Source organism: Jaculus jaculus, chromosome 7 (assembly GCF_020740685.1).
Source record: "Jaculus jaculus isolate mJacJac1 chromosome 7, mJacJac1.mat.Y.cur, whole genome shotgun sequence".
NCBI lineage: Eukaryota > Metazoa > Chordata > Mammalia > Rodentia > Dipodidae > Jaculus > Jaculus jaculus.
Genome location: NC_059108.1, coordinates 156,878,762 through 156,898,469, shown reverse-complemented (window position 1 = coordinate 156,898,469; position 19,708 = coordinate 156,878,762). Strand labels below are relative to the sequence as shown.

Sequence of the window (19,708 nt, the reverse complement as noted above, 5' to 3'; positions counted from 1 at the left end):
AACCACAGCCCGGGAGCCCTAGGTTCTAGCTGCGCTCCCAGCCCCCAGCCTTTGGCCCGTCGGAGCAAGCGAGAGGCGGAGGGCGCCGGACGCAGGCTGAGACCCAGCTCTCTCCGCCCGGACTCTTCCTTGGCGCTAGGGAGGCTGGATGGGGATCGGGCGGTGGGCATCGACCCGGTCCTACCCGGGAGCCCACTGAGGGCGGGACTGCCCCGGGCAGAGGTGGGGCGGGGCGGGAACTCCTGCGCTCTCAGTTTGGGGGTTGGTTGTCCTGTGCGGCTCGCGGGCAGGTGCTTGGCGCTCCAGAGGTGGAATCCGGTGTACCTGGAGCTGAGGGGGAAGAGATCAGCGCCGAGCGGGGCGGGGCAGGGCGGTTTAAGAGAGTGGTGGAGGAATTGTCCAAGAGACATTCCTGCATTCCAGGTTGGGGGTTGGGGGACGACAGGGCACACCGGGCAGAAATAGAGGACAGGTTAAGTGGTGGTGAGACCCGGGGATGGAGGTTTTATTCTGCTGGCTACGGAACGTCGCGGCTGCGTGGACTGTCCACTTTGCTTGTACTCCGTAACCTGGGGTCACAGTCTCCTGGCTATGCTCTGGGGCGGGACTACGGAGGGGGTCGGAAGCACCCGAAGAGTAGAGGGGTGCCCTCACCAAGCAGGTGGAGTGAGCTCCGAGCTCCCTGGGAACATGACGGGTATCTCTCCCGGCTGGCACATCAGAAAGACCCGCACGGGGAAGCCCATACGGGAGGAGGCACTTGTAGCCTGGTGATTCGGCTTTGATTCCGTCCCAAGGACAATGTGGCACTGAGGGTTTGTGCCCCGCCAAGACGACGGCCTAGATGAAGGCCTTGGGAAAAGCTCGGAGTGTCCACGTGGGCGGGAAGGGGAGGCCTGTCATCGAAGCAAAGGGCCAAGGCTGGAAGTCTGGGAGGCAGACGAGGAGGGCAGATTTGCCAGGACCTAAGGAGAAAATGGCTGGGCCTCTTCCCATTCTAGGTCAGTTGACCCCGAGCCACCAGCTTCCTGGTAAGTTTAGGGAATTTCACCGGATCCTCTTGGCTGTGCCCATCCCTGCTCACCCCTTGAAAATGGCATTTCATAGACTTCTTTTTCTGTTTCTGCTTCTGATTTTCTCCAACGTGAAGGACAGAGGGAAAAAGGAATTGAGTCCAAGGTTCTTCTTGGGCCCCCAGCCAGCTGTGCACCTGCCACTGGGCTGGGATGTCAGGAGAGCAGGTTTGGAGGTGGGCAGTTGAGTGCTGGACAGGGAGAGGCTGAGAGCTTAGCACGCTTGGTGGCACTTAGGAGCTGAGAACAGAGAGTAGTATTAGTCTTGGTCATGTAGAAATGACAATGGCTGAGTAGGGGAGATAGCCCTCTCAAATCAAACTAAGAATTCATAGAGGCCAAGAAGGGAAAACCAAGGAAAGGTGAGGCCCCAGTTCCCCCAGATTGATCCATACATTGAATGTAACCCAGTAACTTCTCTTCCAGATATTTTATGAACACATGGGCAAGTGAATGCTCCATGAGGAAATAAACGTGCAAGAACAAAGAGTCTATAAAGAGCTTGAGTAGACATGTGTCCCTTCCTTCCTTCCCCTCTCACACAACCAATGAGCACATGAAAAAATGCATAACACCACTAGTCGGTAAGGGAGATGTGAACAAAACGACAATGAAGCCAGGTGTGGTGGCATACGCCTTTAATCCCAGCACTCAGGAGGTGGAGGTGGGAGGATCACTGAGTTCAAGGCCACCCTCAGAATACAGAGTGAATTCCAGGTCAGCCTGGGCTAGAGCAAGACCCTACCTCAAAACAAAACAAAGTATACAATGAGATCCTACCTCACACCACTGAAGTTGGCTACTTCCCAGACAGAACAATTGCTGAGGACCATGTGGAGAAGTGGGAGCCCTGTACACAGTTGATGGGAATGTAGGATGATTCCTCCATGACAGAAACATGGCTCAGAAAATGAAAAATTAGCATATGATCCAGCACTCCTACTTCTGAGTGGTACCTGAAAGAGCCGGAAGTTCAGGCATGAGCAGATATGCATTCATCTGTTACCAGGCTAATATAAGCATGTAGAAAATTCAGGTCAGGCTTCAATGGGGCTTTGGTGGGGGTTACAAAGGAGCCAACACTGACTGGCCAGAAGAGGAGGAGAGGTGTAGGTTTGCTGGGACGGGAAAACCTGCACTCTTTTTTTTCTGAAAGTCTAGGTCCCAGAAGCCCTAGGGATGGTAGACACCAGAGGACTCTTCATGCTTACGCTGCTGCAGCTGCTGAAAAGAAAGCAAGGGAGAAGACCAGCTCAGTGACTAACATGTCTGCATGCAGGACTGTTAGAATCCAGAGGTTGAGGCAGCAGAGGATGGCAGATGCCAGATCTTTTCATCCCCTTCCAGACACCTGCAGAGTTAGTGTTTTCAGCAAAGGTGACTTTTTGGGTCCTGATAAAGTAATGTAGGCAACTGTTTATCATAATCCACAGTCTGAGCTGTTATATACCACAAAGTCCCTGGGAAACTAATTGTGTAGTGCCCAACTGTGTGACCTCAAAAACTTAGGGAATTTAGAAGCTGGGCATGGTGGTGTACACCTTTAATTCCAGCACTTGGGAGGCAGAGGTAGGAGGACCACTGTGAGTTCAAGGCCAGCCTGAGACAACATAGTGAATTCCAGGTCAGCCTGGGCTAGAGTGAGACCCTACCATGAAAAAAAAAAAAAAAAAAAGGTAACTTTTTTTGTTGTTTTTCAGGGTATGGTTTCAGTCTAGCTCAGGCTGACCTGGAATTCACTATGTTGTCTCAGGCTGGCCTTGAACTCACAGTGGTCCTCCTACCTCTGCCTCCCAAGTGCTGGAATTAAAGGTGTGTATACCTCTACACCTAGCCTAAAATTATGGAACTTTAAGCCACCTGAAAGCAATTGAAGCTGGAGGGTTTTTTTTTTTTTTTAGCCTATGTAACAGCATCATTCACAGTAGCCCAAAGGTGGTAGAAAGCTGGATGTCTTTACAGAAGTGAGCAGATAATCAAAAAGTTAAATCATAAAAAGGAAGGAAATTCAGACACTGGCTACAGCACAATGAAACAGTGCTAAGTGATATTAGCCAGTCACAAAAAACCCTTATACACACAATTCCACTCCTAAAGGCCTAGTATGGTCAGAGTCACAGAAACAAAAGGTAAATGGGAGCTTCCATTGGCTGGGAGAGGGGAATGGTGAGTCAGTGTTTAATTGAGACATACATTCAGTTTGGAGAGATAGGTGATGGTGATGGCTACGCAACCATGTGTGTATTAATTCTCCTGAACTGTACACTTGAGATGGTTAAATAGTAAATTGTGTATGCATTAGATTTGCCATTACTGTGACAAAGTGCCTGACAGGGAGGAAAGATTTATCCTGCCTCATAGCTTCAGGCCCTCAGGTGGTGAAGTTGTGACAGCCCACCAAGCTCATATTATAGTGACCAGGAAGAGTATGCCTGTGCCACAGGCATCTTCTTTTTCTTTATTCCTTGTAGGCCCCCAGTTTGTGGGATGGTACCTGCCACATTCAGGACAGGACTTTCCTCTTTAGTTGACCCTCCCTGTGAACACACCCACAGGCAGGCAGAAGTGTGCTTCACCAGGCTGTCTTTAGCAGTCCATCACCTTAGCCACACATCTGCCTCATCCCATCCAAGTTCTGTGGGTTTTAAAAGTATTTTATTTATTTGAGAGAGAGAGAGACAGCGGGAGTGCCAGGGCCTCTAGCCAGTGCAAACAGACTCCAGATTCATGTGCCACCTTGTGCATCTGGATTATGTGGGTCCTGGGGAATTGAAGCTGGGTCCTTAGGCTTTGCAAGTGAGTGCCTTAACCTCTAAGCCATATTTCCAGCCCTTTGGTTTTCCAAGGTAGGGTCTCGCCGTAGACCAGGTTGACCTGGAATTCAATATATAGTCTTAGGGTGGCCTCAAACTCACAGTGATCCTCCTACCTCTGCCTCCCAAGTGCTGGGATTAAAGGCACTACACTTTTGTTTTTATTGTTTTCAAGGTAATGTCTCAGTTCTCCAGCCCAGGCTGATCTGGAATTCACTCTGTAGCTGCAGGCTGGCCTTAAATTCACAGTGGTCCTCCTACCTCTGCCTCTGTAGTGCTGAGATTAAAAGCATGCACCACCATGCCTGGCTTCTTTATTTATTTGTTTGCTTGTTTGTTTTAATTTGAGACAGAGAGGAAGAGAGAGAGAGAGAGCAAGAGAGAGAGAAAGAATGGATGCGCCTGTGCCTCTAGGCACTGCACACAAATTCCAGATGCATGCATCCCCTTGTGCATCTGGCTTAGGTGGGACCTGGAGAATCGAACTTGAGTTTGGGCTTCACAAGCAAGCACCTTAACTGCTAAGCCATCTCTCCAGCCCTGGCTTCTTTATTTTTTAAAATAATTGTTTGAAATTATCATAAATGTTGCTGGGGGCGTGGAAAAAGAGGAACCCTTCTACACTGCTGGTGGGAATGCAATCTGGTCCAGCCATTGTGGAAATCAGTGTGGAGGTTCCTAAAACAGCTAAAGATTGATCTACCATATGACCCAGCTATAGCACTCCTAGGCATATATCCGAAGGAATCATCTCATTTCCTTAGAAGTATGTGCTCAACCATGTTTATTGCTGCTCAATTTATAATAGCTGGGAAATGGAACCAGCCTAGATGTCCCTCAACTGATGAGTGGATAATGAAGATGTGACACATTTATACAATGGAGTTCTACTCAGCAAAATGAAAAATGAAGTTATGAAATTTGTAGAAAAATGGATAGATCTGGAAAGGATTATACTAAGTGAGGTAACCCAGGCCCAGAAAGCCAAGCGCCACATGTTCTCCCTCATATGTGGATCCTAGCTACAGATGATTGGGCTTCTGTGTGAGAAGGAAAATACTGAGTAGCAGAGGCCAGTAAGTTAAAAAGGAGATATAAAGGGAAGAGAAAGGAAGGGAGGAGGGTACTTAATAGGTTGGTATTGTATATATGTAAGTACAATTATTGAGATGGGGTGGTAATATGATGGAGAATGGAATTTCAAAGGGGAAAGTGTGGGGGGGGAGGGTATTACCATGGGATTTTTTTTATAATCATGTAAAATGTTAATAAAAATTTTAAAAATATTTTTAAAAAGCTTTGTAATTTCAAAAAATTAAAATTAAAAAAAGAATTGTTTGTTGGGCTTGGGAGATGGTACAGTATTTAAACATTGCTTGAAAAGTCTAATGGCCTAGGTTCAATTCTCTAGTACCTACTTACAGACACATGCACAAAGTGGCACATGTGTCTGGAGTTAGTTTGCAGTGGCAAGGGGCCCTGGAACACCCATATTCATTCATTTTCTCTCTCTCCTCACAAATGAATAAATAAATAATTTTAAAATAATTTTTTTTTGCCGGGTGTGGTGGTGCACGCCTTTGATCCTAGCACTTGGTAGGCAGAAGTAGGAGGATCGCCATGAGTTTGAGGCCACCCTGAGACTCCATGGTGAATTCCAGGTCAGCCAGGGCTAGGTGAGACCCTACCTCAAAAAAAACAAAATAATAATAATAAATTTTATTTATTTTCTGGGCATGGTGGCATACACATTTAATCCCAGCACTTGGGGGACAGAGATAGAGTAGTTGTGAATTCAAGGCCACCCTGAGACTGCATAGTGACTTCCAGGTCAGCCTGGACTAGAGCAAGACCCTACATTGAAAAACAAAAATAACATTTTTAGTTTTAGTTATTTATTTACATGTGAATGTGCACATGCCACATTGCACATGTGGAGGTCAAAGGAGTGACCTTTGAAACAGTATCTCCTGTCACTGCAAACAGGTCTGACCTGAGAGGCTTTATGTGGGTGTTGGGAAATTGAATTAGAGCTGGCAAACTTTGCAAGTTTGCATTTAACTGCTGAGCCGTCTTCCTACTCTTAAAAACTACAAATTTTCTAACCCTTTCCTGTCTGTGTTTTGGTGTATATTCTCACTCAAAACTTGGCTAGGTCTGGAGAGATGGCTTAGTGGTTACAGGTGTTGCCTGCAAAGCCTGCCAGCCCAGGTTTGATTTTACAGCTGTTTTAGTTACCTTCTTATTGCTGGCACAAAGCACCCAACCAAAATCAGCTCACAGGAGAAAAGGATTTATTTTGGCTTATAATTTCAAGGGGAAGTTCCATGATGGCAGGGGAAAAAATGGAAGAGCAGAGGCTGAAAATCACCTCCTGGCCAACATCAGCTGGACAAAAGCAGGAGACTGAGCCTAACTCTAGCAAATGGGAGCTGGCTATAGCACCCTTAACCCCACCTCCCCATAAAACACCTCCAGCAAAGGGTTCACCTCCCAAATTGCCATCAGCTGAGAACCAAGCATTCAGGACACGTGAATTTATGGAGGGCACCTAATTCAAACTACCACACCAGTACCCATGTAAAGCCAGAGGCACAAAGTGGCACATGCATCTGGAGTTCTGCGGTGACAAGAGGCCCTGGTATGCCCATTCTCTGTCCTGCACTCCCCCCCCCACACACACATAAAATATAAAAGTATTAAGATAGGCATGGCAGCATATGCCTTTAATCACAGCAGTCAGGAGGCTAAGGCAGGGGGATTGTCGTTAGTTCATGGCCATCCTGGGTTACAAAGTAAGTTCCAAGTCAGCCTAGGCTAGTGTGAGACCCTGCTTCAAAAACCCCAATAAAGGGCTGGGGAAATGGCTTAGTGGTTAAGGCATTTGCCTGAGAAGCCTAAGGACCCCAGTTCAACTCCCCAGGACCCATGTAAGCCAGATGCACAAGGGGGCACATGCATCTGGAGTTCGTTTGCAGTGGCTGGAGGCCCTGGTGCACCCATTCTCTCTCTCTCTTTCACCCTCTCCCTGCCTAATTCTGTATCTCTCTCACACACACACATAAATAAATGAAAATATTTATTTAAAAGCTATATATGAGCTGGGTGTGGTGGCGCACGCCTTTAGTTCCAGCACTTGGGAGGCATAGGTAGGAGGATCACTGTGAGTTCAAGGCTGCCCTGAGATTACCTAGTGAATTTCAGGTCAGCCTCAGCTAGAGTGAGACCCTACCTCAAAAAAAAAAAAAGCTATATATGTGTGTGTGTGTGTGTCTGTGTGTGTGTGTATTTTCTTTTTTTTTTTGGCCAGGCATGGTGTCACATGCCTTTAAGCCCAGCACTAGGGAGGCAGTGGTAGGAAGATCGTCATGAGTTTGAGGCCACCCTGAGACTACATAGTGAATTCCAGGTCAGCCTGGACTAGAATGAGACCCTACCTTGAAAAAACAACAACAAAAATAATAATGATATTTTTTTAAATTTTAAGCAGCCAGCTATATATAGCCTCACCACCACTTGAATTTTGGACTGCCTTGAAATTTGCTCCATCAGCTTAATTAGTCTGTCACCTAAGTCTCAGAACATAGAACAAATTTAGATAAGTCACTTCCCACTCTGTAACAGTGGCCTCTAGTCCAATTCCCAAGAGTTCTCATTTCCATGTGAAATCTTATCAGCCTGGCCTTCATGGTCCACCTTCCTCTCAGCAGTCTGGACTTTTGAACTCCCACCAAAATCACTCAAAATCCTATTAAAGTATTCTAGGTCTGCTTCAGCCTGCATCTCCAAACTCTTCCAAAGTTCTATAAAGCACTTCAGAGGTTTCTGCACAACATGATCTGGTATTCAAAGCAACAATCCCCACTGAGCCATTATCAACCCCACTTCTGATACCAGTTTTCTGTTTTAGTCAAACTTTTCATTGCTGTGACTTCAGGTTCATTGCGAAAGAGGTGGCAGAAAGAAGATAAGAACAGGCCATGCATGGTAGTGCATGCCTTTAATCCCAGTGCTTAGGAGACTAAGAAGGATTGTCATGAGTTCAAAGTTAGCTTGGAGCTACAGAGTAAGTTCCAGGTCAGCCTGGGCTACAGTGAGACCCTGCTTTGAAAAAGACAAAAAAAAAAAAAAAAAAAAAAAAAAAAAAAAGCACAAGCACAAGGAAGAGGAGGAGTGCTTTGCAGTACTGTCTTCCAGACACTAAGTGGCCATGGCACTCATGACCTCACAGTGACTGATGCTACCTACAAAAGACTTGCATAATAGGTGGAGAAGAAAACAATGACATCAAAATAGAAGAGAGACTTGGAAAGAAGAAGGGATTCAGTGGAAGGGGCTGGGGAAGGGAGAAAGGTAGGGTAGTGGGAGGGGGATTGTAAGCATGATATATATATATACACACACACACACACACACACACACATATATATATCGTATAATAAATATTTTTTAATGAATAGTGCATAGAACTGTGGAAAAGGGAATAAAAAGATTCTAGCCCTGCCAGAGCATAGAATCTGTCATAAGACCAACTAGAACATTCTGCTATAGTTTACTGAACACACAGATACAAGGTCTGTTTGGCCACTTAGTGTGTGAATATTTCAGCATATAGAATCCATGCGTACTGGAATACTATCAAGTAGAAGGTGCTGGAACAGCTGGGCAGCCACCTAGTAAACGCAGACTTGGAAGTAGCCTGCTCCTTGAGAAGTATACTCCATCTGTAGTTCCCAGAAGTATGGATGCAAAATCCATTAGAAGAAAATTCAGACTACTCAGTAATCTCAATGCAGAAGTTTTTTCCATGCATGGCATACAGGCACCACAAGAAAGCACTCTGTTGGCTCATACCTTTAATTTCAGCACTTGGGAGGTCGAGGTAGGAAGGATGATGGTCATGTTTGAAGCCTATCTGAGCTTCAAAGCCCAGGTCAGCCTGGGCTAGAGTAAGTACTTGACTCAAAAAAAAAAAAAAAAAGAAAAAAAAAAAAAGAAAAAGGAAAAAAAAAGCCGGGCATGGTTGCACACACCTTTAATCCCAGCACTTGGGGGCAGAGGTAAGAGGTTTGCCATGAGTTTGAGGCTAGCCTGAGACTACATAGTGAAATCCAGGTCAGCCTGGGCTAGAACGAGACCCTACCTTGAAAAAAAAAATGAAAAAAGGAAGGAAGGAAAAGAAACAAAAGCAGTTCTGAAAAGTTCAATCAAGTTACAAATGGCACCGTTTGCCTAAACAACAGTTTTAAAATCAAAAGGTTGCAACAAGCTAGGGAAACATTGTAACTCATATGCTCTACAAAGGGCTCATTTTCCTGACAGTGAAAGTAAGCAAATTACTTAGGAACAGGCAGATAACTGCTTGGACATAACTGGGAAAGGAAGCCCAATAACTACAGACTAAAAATACTTAACTTTGGCAATGATGGTACATACCTATAATCCTAGGAGGCAGGGGGATCAAGAGTTCAAAGCCAGCCTCTGCTACATAGCAAGTTTGAGATCAGCCTGAGCTTCAGAAGATTTTGTTTTGTTTTGTTTTTCAACATAGAGTTTCACTCTAGCCCAGGCTGACCTGGAATTCACTATGTAACCACAGTGGCCTCAAACTCATGGCAATCCTCCTACCTCCACCTCCCGAATGCTGGAATTAAAGGTGTGCACTACCACGCCAAGCTCATGAGATCTTTTCTTAGAAAAAAAAGAGGGGGTGCTGGGGAGATGACTCAGTGGTTAAAGGCATTTGCTTACAAAGCCTGTTGGCCTGGGTTCAATTCGCCAGATGCACAAAATGGCACAAATATCTAGAGTTCATTTGTACTGGCAAGAGGTCTTCATGCACCAATTTTGTGTGTGTGTCTCAAATAAATAATATATATATTTTAAAATGCTTATTTATTTATTAGAAAGAAAGAATGGGCATGCCAGGACTTCTAGCCTCTGCAAACAAACTCTAGATGCATGTGCCACCATATGCATCTGGTTTACGTGGGTTCTGGGGAGCCAAACCTAGGTCCTTAGGCTTTGCAGGCAAGTGTCTTAATGGCTTAGCCATCTCTCCATCCCATTATTTATTTATTTGAGAGAGAGAAAGAGGCAAATAGAGAGGATGGGTGCACCAGGGGCTCCAGCCACTGCAAACAAAATCCAGACACATGTGCCACTCCATATCTGGCTCTACATGGGTACTGGGAAATTGAACCCTGGTCATCAGGCTTTCAGGCTTGGCAAGCAACCACCTTTAACAGCTGAGCCATCTCTCCAGCCCTGTGACAGGATTTTAATGTGGAGGCTGCGTTAACAGAAAATGGACTGTGTACTTTACTCCAGGGCGGGGATGGGGATGGGAATGAGTGTCACCATGCTGCCCAAGAGATTTGGCTGTTGTTTTAGATAGCTCCATGTTGCTGGGAAGAACTTCTAAACCAGACACAGTTTATGGGTAGAAAGCATTTATTTCAAGCTTACAAATACAGGAGAAGTTCCATCAATGGCAGAAGAAGCTGGCTCCCTTTCACAGACCTCAGCAGAGAGAAGAACTGCAGTGAGCAAACACATGCACCAGCAGCAGGACCTCCCAGAGCTCACACTGCTCTCCACACCTTTGGGCTGGACCCCTGGATCTTCCCTTAGTAACACAAGTTACAAGCTTAATAAAACACCTGAGTCTATGGGAACGAACATTCTCATTCAAACCACCACAGCTGTCTTCTTTGGGGAAGAGTCAGGAGAACAGGAGTCCCCTGAGGAACATGTCAGCACTAAGGATGTGCCCAAGTCCTGAGGGCTTGGGCACAAGAATGTTGTAGCTTCAGGGCTGGACAGAGGCCCAAGTTGGTGCCTAGTGTTTGGGGTCAGTGTTGAGGCACCTCCAGGGAGTGGAAGTGGTTCCCAGGGATGAGCAGAAGAGGTAAGTGAGATGTGGTGGTGAACAGATCCCCCCCCTCACACACACAGAGCCAGCCCCAGTACCCCATGGCTCTGGGAAACTGGTAAGTAAGCAGCTGCCCGTGGGCTGTGGCTGGATCTGTCCTCAGGACACTGGTTCTTCTCGTCTCCTCCTGAGCCTCATACTCTGCTCCACAGATTCTGTTCACAGGTCTGTGTGGGGCCCTGGTGTTCTTTTTGGTTTGGATTTGCATTGAGTAGCTAGTCTCAAAGTACTAAAGGCTTCTGGCCAACAACAGGACCCTAAGAACTGGTGCATTTGCTCCAAGTAGAAAAGAAAGCTCCTGGCTAGAGAGATGGCTCAGTGGTTAAGGCATGTGCCAGAAAAGCCTAATGACTGGTGTTCAGTTCCAAGAGAGAGGGAAAGAGAAAGAGAGAGAGAGAATGGCCACACCAGGGCATCAAGCCACTGCAAACGAACTCCAAATGCATGTGCCATGTGCATCTGGTTTATGTGGGTCCTGGGGAATTGAACCTGGGTCCTTTGGCTTTGCAGGCAAGTGCCCTAACCACTAAGCAATCTGTCCAACCCAAATGTGTTTGTTTGTTTGCTTGTTTAGCTGGTTGGTTGTTTGTTTGAGGTAGGGTCTCAAAGGTTAACTTGAAACTCACTCTGTAGCCCAAACTAGCCTTGAACTCCAGTAATTCTCCTACTTCATCCTCCCGAGTGCTGGGATTAAAGATGTGAGCCACCATGCCTGACTTTTAAGGGTTTTTTTGTTTTGTTTTGTTTTTTTGGTCTCACTCTAGCTTAGGTTGACCTGGAATTCACTAGGTAGTCTCAGGTGGCCTTGAACTCACAGCAATCCTCCTACCTCTGCTTCCTCAGTGCTAGGATTAAAGGCATGTGCCACCACACCCGGCCTTTTTTTTTTTTTTTTTTTTTGAGCAAACATAAATACTATCCAGGGACTTGGCCAAATGCTATAGGGCAGCATCCTAGGCAATATGAGCACTCAGAAGGGAGAGGGAACGATGATAGCAGTTCTGGTGGCCTGCCTCCACAGCCTCTAAGTCACCATGTCCTGACTGTGGGGCATGTGAAGACAGAGTCAGGACACATCCCCTGTCCCAGCACCTCTACCTTGCCCTCTTTCTGAACACCAGCACCCCTGTCCACTGTCCACACACATGCACACACAAAACCTCGTCCCCAGGAGAGATTCAGATGGCACTAGCCCACCCATGAAGTGCTTCAGGAAGGTGAAGGTACAAGGTGTCCCCCAGAAGTGTCTAGTGGCTGCTCTGGAGTTCCAGGAGATGAGTGCTGAGCCAGGCCTGGGGGAGTGGGGAGCTGACTTTAGGCCTCAGCTGGGGGCATGGCACTGGCAGCTGAAGGGAAGCCATGTAGCACTTAGCAGGGATGAGACCCCAAGAGGCCTCCTTGCATTGCCCCAGACCTGGGAGAAGGTGACGCCCTATGTCCTTGCCCTGCTTGCTCTGCCACTCCCCAATGCAGACTTTAGTCTCATCACCAACCTGCAGAGACATGGAAGGTCACAATTCCATTGACCTATGGCTACATGCCTGGCCTGTGCTGGCAGCTCTTGAACCCTGGTCCCCATCAGGCCTCTCTGCTCCTTTAGTCCTACCCCGCGGCTGGGCTGGGTCCCAGATCACCATCTCCCTTTCCCCACTCACTGTCTTGATGATACCCAGCCCAGGGACCCCCTCCTCACTCCTCATTCCCTCCAACAGATCACCACCAGTGTCTCCCCTCCGGAGTGTGGCCCGCCCAGGCCCTCCTCCCTGAAGCCACAGCAGGACACACTCCCCTACCCGACGACACCGGGGCAGTCATAGCCCAACCTGTCAGGTCTTTCCTTTCGCATTCTCTGCTCACTGATAAAAGCGTGCTCTCCGAGGCGAGTCCCACTCCTGTTTAAAAATCTCTCCGTGTCCCTATGAAGACCCCAGTCCAGGCCCCTCCCTCTGGTCTAAAGCTGTGGTGTCACTCCTGTCCACCCTCAGTCCCCACAGACCTCCTCTTGCGCCCTGTGCGGTTTCTGTCCTTACCAGCCCGGCTCGGTAGCGCTTGGATGGAGGCAGAGCGCACTGGATCGGTGGTGTAGAAGGGCTGAGTTTCCCCCGGAAGTGGGCTCCAGGGAGCGGTGGGGCGAAAGCCAAGAAGGGGACTTGAATGCCGAGCCCAGACCGGGCGCTATTGCGCCACATTGACGCCAGGGGGCACTGCGCACCGCCGGGAGCGTCTTGGGCTGGGAAGAGGGCCGGGCGGGGCGCACTGCTAGCTCCTGACCTGGGGTGGGTGCACAGCGAGAGCTCCTGACTGGCCAGGTCTGCGATGAACAGGGGCCTGCCCCTAGCTGTCCCAGGCACATAGCTGCCCAGATGTACCAAACCGTTTGCCTCCCCTCCCCACTTGTCCCGTGTGCCCTCCGCCCAACCTGAGATCAGAAATCTTGTGCGAGGCCGGACGTGGTGCGCACGCCTTTGATCCCAGCAGAGGTAGGAGCATAGCCGTGAGTTCAAGGCCACCCTGACTACATAATGAATTCCAGGTCAGCCTGGGATAGAGTGAGACTCTACCTTGAAAAACCAAAACAGAAAAGCAAAAGAAAAAAAAGAAATCTTGTGCTACCCTGCTGTGTGGGGATGGAGCACTCAACTGGTTCCCACCACTCTCGGAGTGAGACTGCATTAAGGTGGGTATGTTCCTGCCCTCCCATCGCTCTCAGCTCCAGGAACCCGGCCGCCTTGCCATGGCCAATGTCAAGTGTCCCAGGATCCTGCACCTGCGTGCCTGTCTGCAAGAATCTCCCTGCCTCTGCCGAAAGGCCACAGCGCACCGGGCGTCCTGCCATGCTGTCCCTGCCAGCACTGCGCACTCTATGCTGACATGCTTCTACTTGGGTTATGGGAATCTGATGCCTGCTTTGAGATACCCACCCAGAAAGGCTCAAGGCCTTCTGGAACTATCTATAGTTCCCAAACCAACTTCTCCAGAAGGTCCCACACACCCTCCAGGGTACACCTGCACAAAGTTGTCCACACAGCAGCCACTGCTCCAACTCACCAGGACAAAACCTCCTGACTCCACTCACTCAGGAGTCTATCAGGGTTTCAAGACTTCCAGAATGTGTGCCCAGGCAACATTACTAGCCAGTCCCCACCCACCTGATCACCTTCCTAGCCACTTGACCCCAAACATCCGTCCATCCAACCTCCATTTCTCCATCCCAAGTAAGCCTCCTGTCTCTGTATGCTTGGCCGCCTCATGAATAAACTATTTTGCAAAACTCATTGTTTGTGGTCAGTTGAATTCACTGCTTTTGGGCCTTCCTTTACTAGGAAGAGAGAGAGAGAGAAAAGAAAGAGAGAGGGTGGGAGGGAGGAAAGGGCAGTATCCAACTGGTCCTCCTCAAAGGTACACCCCAGTGACCTAAGACCTCCCACTAGGCTCCATCTTTGAAGGCTCCTTCCAGTGCCACCACAGACTGGGGCCCAAGGCTTTCAACACAGGTTGCAGACCTGAAGTATATAGCAGGAGAAACCAGCAATCAACTAGAGGGAGAGTTTTAGGAGGCTTAGGAGCTAGGTGGCCGACTCCTCTATGACAGCAGCTTCCACTGGACACCCTTACCCTGACAGCTTGTGTGTGTGTGTGTGTGTGCATATGCATGTGTGTAAGTGTGGGTGTGCATGTGCCACAGTGTGTTTGGAGACAACTTTTGGGTGTTGACCCTCAGCTTCCATCTTGTTTGAGGCAGCGTCTCTCATGTGTACCCCTGGGCTTCCAGGCAAGCTGGCCCACAAGCTGCTGAGAAATTCTGTTTCCACCTCTCAGCTGCCCACAGGCATGCTGGGATTATAGCCCACCACAGCCTCCAACTTTTACACGGAGCCTAGGGGTCTGAGCTGAGGCAGTCATGCTCATGTACCCCATGCTGTATCCGGTGAGCCACCTGTTCAGCTCTCAGAAATGCTGGTTTTCTGCTTTTCAGACTTCTGGGACTTCAACATTCTTTTTTGATTTTGTTGTTTATTTTTATTTATTTATTTGAGAGCAACAGAGAGAGAAAGAGGCAGAGAGAGAGAATGGGCACACCAGGGCCCCCAGCCATTGCAAACAAACTCCAGATGCATGTGCTCCCTTGTGTACCTAGCTAACGTGGGTCCTGGGGAATCAAGCCTGGAACTGGGGCCCTTAGGCTTCACAGGCAAGCACTTAACTGCTAAGCCATCTCTCCAGCCCCTCAACATTCTTTTGCTTTGTACCCCAAAGTGTATATACACATCGACAAAAGCATATCTCTTATCTTCTTATTTTTAAATTTTGTTTTTATGAGGCAGGGTCTCACTCTAGCTCAGGCTGACCTGGAATTCACTATGTAGTCTCAGGGTTGCCTCAAAGTCACAGAGATTCTCTTACCTCTGCCTCCCAAGTGATGAGATTAAAGGTGTGTGCTGCCACTCTGGGCTTGTTTTTCAAAGCAGGGTCTCACTCTAGCCCAGGTCTACCTAGAACTATCTCTGTAGCCCCAGGATGGCCTTGAATTTACAGCAGTCCTACCTCAGCCTCCTGAGTGCTGGGATTAAAAGTGTGCACCCATGCCAGGTAAAGCATATCTTTGGCAAGTGTCTAATATCTATGGTAGGCACTGCTTCCCAGAAACACTCTAACTGTCCAGACCAGGATGCAGAGTAGCCTCAGGAGAGAGATCTTACAAATAGATCTGGTTGTCACATATGATGGAAGTCTGATGACCTCCTTGAAGGGGCAGTGGGTCATGGACAGAGTAGGGTGAGACTGAAGGTACAGCGGTGGTAGAGTGTGATGGAGGGCATGGCTGGAGAACTCATGACAGTTGGGAGACAGTGTCCCAGTTTCCCATGACACTGTGGTGGCCTCATACAACTCCTTTGCCAACCTGAGCATGGTGGTGCATGCCTCTCATCCCAGCACTTGGAAGGCTGAGGTAGGAGAATCATTTGAGTTCAAGGCCAGCCTGGGCTGGAGTGAGACCCTGCCTCAAAAACAAAACCAAACAAAATATAACACCAACCTATCCTTATTCCACATGTTCTAGGGAAGACATTCACACTACAGAACTTCAAGGCAGTCACTTACACAGCCTGGTGAGGAATAGGGACAAATAGGAGACACAGGAAGCTAAAATACTTTAATCCTCAGCCACAATGAAAACTGCCCCACAGACTTGTGCTTTGAACCTTGGCTCCCAGCGGGTAGAGCTTCTGGAAGGCTGTGGAACCTTTAGGAGATGGGACTTGGCTGGTGGCAGTAGGTCACTAGGGCAGGACTTCGAAGAGTATACCTGGCCTTTGGTTCCTGTCATGTTCTCTACTTCTTGGTTCACTATAGTGTAAACAATCTCTCCCCCTTAGGCTCCCAGCACCACAATCTCCTCTGCTCCACCATGATGGACTGAACCCTTTGAAACTGTGAGCCAGAATAAATCTCTTTTTAAAACATTTTTTATTTATTTATTGAGAGAGAGACAATGTGCATGCTAGGGCCTCCAGCCACTGCAAACGAACTCCAGACATGTGTGCCCCCTTGTGCATCTGGCTAATGTGGGTCCTGGGGAATTGGGCCTAGGTCCTCAGACTTTGCAGGCAAGTGCGTTAACTGCTAAGAAATTTCTCTAGCCCCTAAAATATTTGTATTTATTTATTTGCATGAAGGGGAGAGAGAGGGGGCAGGGCCTCTAGCCACTGCAAATGAACTCCAGATGCATGTACCACTTTGTGCATCTGGCTTGATGTGGGTACTGAGGAATTGAACTTGGGTCACCAGGCTTTGCAAGCAAGTGCCTTTAACTGCTCATCTCCCCAGCCCACAAAATAAATCTTTCTTCCCTTAAGTTGCTTCTGCCAAGCAGATGTCCTCCTCCTTGGCCATAGAAAGAAGCCTCTTCTGGCCCTTATGAAGAACTTGGCCTTCCTTCATGGCACCCTGAAAGCATGCCTGCCTTCTTCAGACCCAGCATACCACTGCAGTCTCTGGACCAGCAACGGGGGTCACAGCCCAGCAGCCCTTGGGTCTCACAGGAGTTTGCCAATCTGTATTGGTTAGAGCCTGTGAAAATAAACGCTTGGAGGGTTAGACCAAGAATAGGAACATTTGGGTGGGCCAAATGTGTTTATGTGGGAGCACCTATGGATGTGCCTGTGTGCACAACTGGGCATCTGGGAATGGCCCTAACTGTTTGCTTGGCTGCTTGCAGGGGTAGAACCTGACCAATGCCCTGTATGTGGACATTAAGACTCACCCATCTCCTAAACACCAGTTGGTTCATAGAGCCGAAGTCCCTCAACCAACTGAAAGGCTGGGCTGTGGTGAAGGAGTCATGAGTGTCTTTTGTTAAGTCTCCTTCCAAGCCTTTCCAAGGGTCAGAGTGGGTTTTCCAGGGTGACTAACTGGGGGAGAACTGAAAAGTTTTCTGAGATTAATATGTCCATTCTTAAAGTGATACTGCTCCCTGGGCCTTGGCTGCCAATGTCAGAGTAGGGGACTATGGACATTAAGTGCCAAAAGGCCCAAGTCCTCCTACAGCAGACTGCCCCTGGTTTTCTCCTTGGATCCTGAGTGCACTGAAGTTTCACAAGCTGGGTAAGTAGCACAAGGCCTACACTGGGCCCAGTACCTACAGGAGAAGTCTAGGGGGAAATGAACTGAATGTCTCGACTAGTGATGAGTGCAGCAGTGAAAGGGCTCTACTTAGTCCTACCCATGAAGTGAGAGGCAGGTGGCTACAATTTGCGTGCCATTTTTGACACTGGAGACCATGATGTGTGTGTATAGAGAGTGCTCAGCACAGCCTGGTTTTGGGCAGCACAAAGTTTCTAGCTGCAACAAGCCTAAGCAAAAGTGAGCTCTTTCATAGATCCAGGCCAGGGTGTCCTAACACAGGGGAGACCTGTATGGTAGCTACACTTCCTGGAGAAGATGAAGATTCTGAGTAGAGCCCCAACAGGAGAGCCACAGGAAGTTGCCAGAAGTTTGGAGTGGGGTCCTGCTCTCCTCAACTGACAATGGTCCATTTGGGTCAAGTTCCTGACTTAGCCACCAGCCCTTGAAGATGTAATATCAGGACACTGAGCGGCTCCATGAGATGCTCATGGTACACAGGGTGATGTTTGATCTGCACAAACATAAAATTAAATACGCACAGAGGCATTCCTGTCATTAAATGGAAACTGCATATATGAGCTGGGCCGAGTGCATCCTGAAGGCACAGCATCCGCGGCAGCAGACGGTTCCCTCTCCTGGTGTCGCCTGCTGCTTACCCTCAACTCCCTTGACATGCACATGGCCTCATGGGGCACAGATGCAGCTGGTTAACAAAAGAGCAAAACACACCAAACTAGCCTACTCAGGGGTCTGGGGGAGACTGGTGCCACAGCTTAGGTGAGCTTCTCTGCCTAGAGGTGCTGGGAGGCCACAGTGAAGGACAACCCTTGGCATGAAGAAAACATCCAGAAAGTACTTCAGTCATCTGTCTTTCCTGCCATGAAAGGAGAGCTTGAGTACATGGGGGGGGGTGCAGTATGAGGTAGAGTCTCGCTGTAGCCCAGGCTGACCTGGAATTCGCTATGCAGTCTCAGGGTGGTCTTGAACTCTCAGTGTTCTTCCTATCTCTGCCACCTGAGAGTTGGGATTAATGGCATGCCCACCATGAGGACTGTTTTTGGAGTGTGTGTATACACGCATGCATTCTGGGCACACACAGGCAGAGGCAGAGAACAACAAGAACCCCTTTCATTCACCCACCTGTTCCTAGAGATGGGGTCTCTCACTCAATTCAGAGCTGCCATTTTAGCTGATGTTTGGTAAGCAGGCCAAGCCATGCTCCAATATCCAGGCACACATGGCCATTCCCAGCTGTTTATGTGAGTGCTGGAGGAAGAACTCAGGTGGGCTCAGGCCTGTCAGGCCCTAACCCAACTCAACCATCTCTGCAGCCCCCATTTAAACAGTTTTATGTTGATTTATGATGTGTAGGTCACACGTGGGGAGACAACAGTGTGGCTGGGGGAGGGATGTCCCAATGAGACCTCAGGATGGGGAGTGAGGACCTTTGTGTGGCAGGGAGATGCTACCAAAAGCATCTGGAGTAGACTAGATGATACTTGGTTGTGAGTTGCAGGAATCCCTGCAAAGTAGCCAAGGCAGTAGGCACAGTGGCAGTCACAGGTTTTATAAAGAGGTCAGGGCTGGGGAGACAGCTCAGCAGTTAAAAGACACTTGCAAGGCCTTCAGGTCCAGGTTTGAGTCTCCAGTATCACATAAAGCCAGACTCACAAAGTGGTGCATGCATCTGGAGGACAACTGCAGTGGCAAGAAGCCCTGGGTGTGTTCATACTCACTCTCTTTCTCTCAAATAAACAATGAATACAAATCAAAATGTCCCCAAAGACTGAGGCCCCAATTACCACACAGTGAACATCAATAACCCCACTGAAGAGGGCCCTGAGGGAAATGGGGACTGGGGGAGAGGGGAGGATATGACTATAACCTATGTAACAAATAAAAAAAAAAAAGGACTAGGGCTGGAGAGATGGCTTAGCGGTTAAGGTGTTCACCTGCAAAGCCAAAGGACCTTGGTTTGATTCCTCAGGACCTATGTAAGCCAGATGCACAAGGTGGCACATGCGTCAAGTTTGTTTGCAGTGGCTGGAGGCCCTGGCATGCCCATTGTGTGTGTGTCTCTCTCTCTCAAACAAATTAAAAAAAAAAAAAAAAAAGAACTGGAGAGATGGCTTGGCGGTTAACACATTTGCCTGTGAACCTAAGGACCCAGGTTCAATTCCCCAGTACCCACATAAACCAGATGCAGAAGGTGGTACATGCATCTGGTGTTCATTAGCAGTGGTTAGAGGCCCTGGCGTGTC

The 19,708-nt window shown here is 48.4% G+C and overlaps 1 long non-coding RNA gene across 1 annotated transcript; it reads right to left on the bottom strand.

Annotated features, from left to right (window-relative positions):
- Nucleotides 1-216: 216 nt before the first annotated feature.
- LOC123462279 lies at nucleotides 217-12,957 on the bottom strand. Its single transcript, XR_006638189.1, has 4 exons — nucleotides 12,851-12,957; nucleotides 1,854-2,029; nucleotides 655-1,313; nucleotides 217-330 (listed from the first exon to the last, which is right to left on the bottom strand). It is a non-coding gene; the product is annotated as an uncharacterized LOC123462279 (long non-coding RNA).
- Between the last annotated feature and the right edge of the window lie 6,751 nt (nucleotides 12,958-19,708).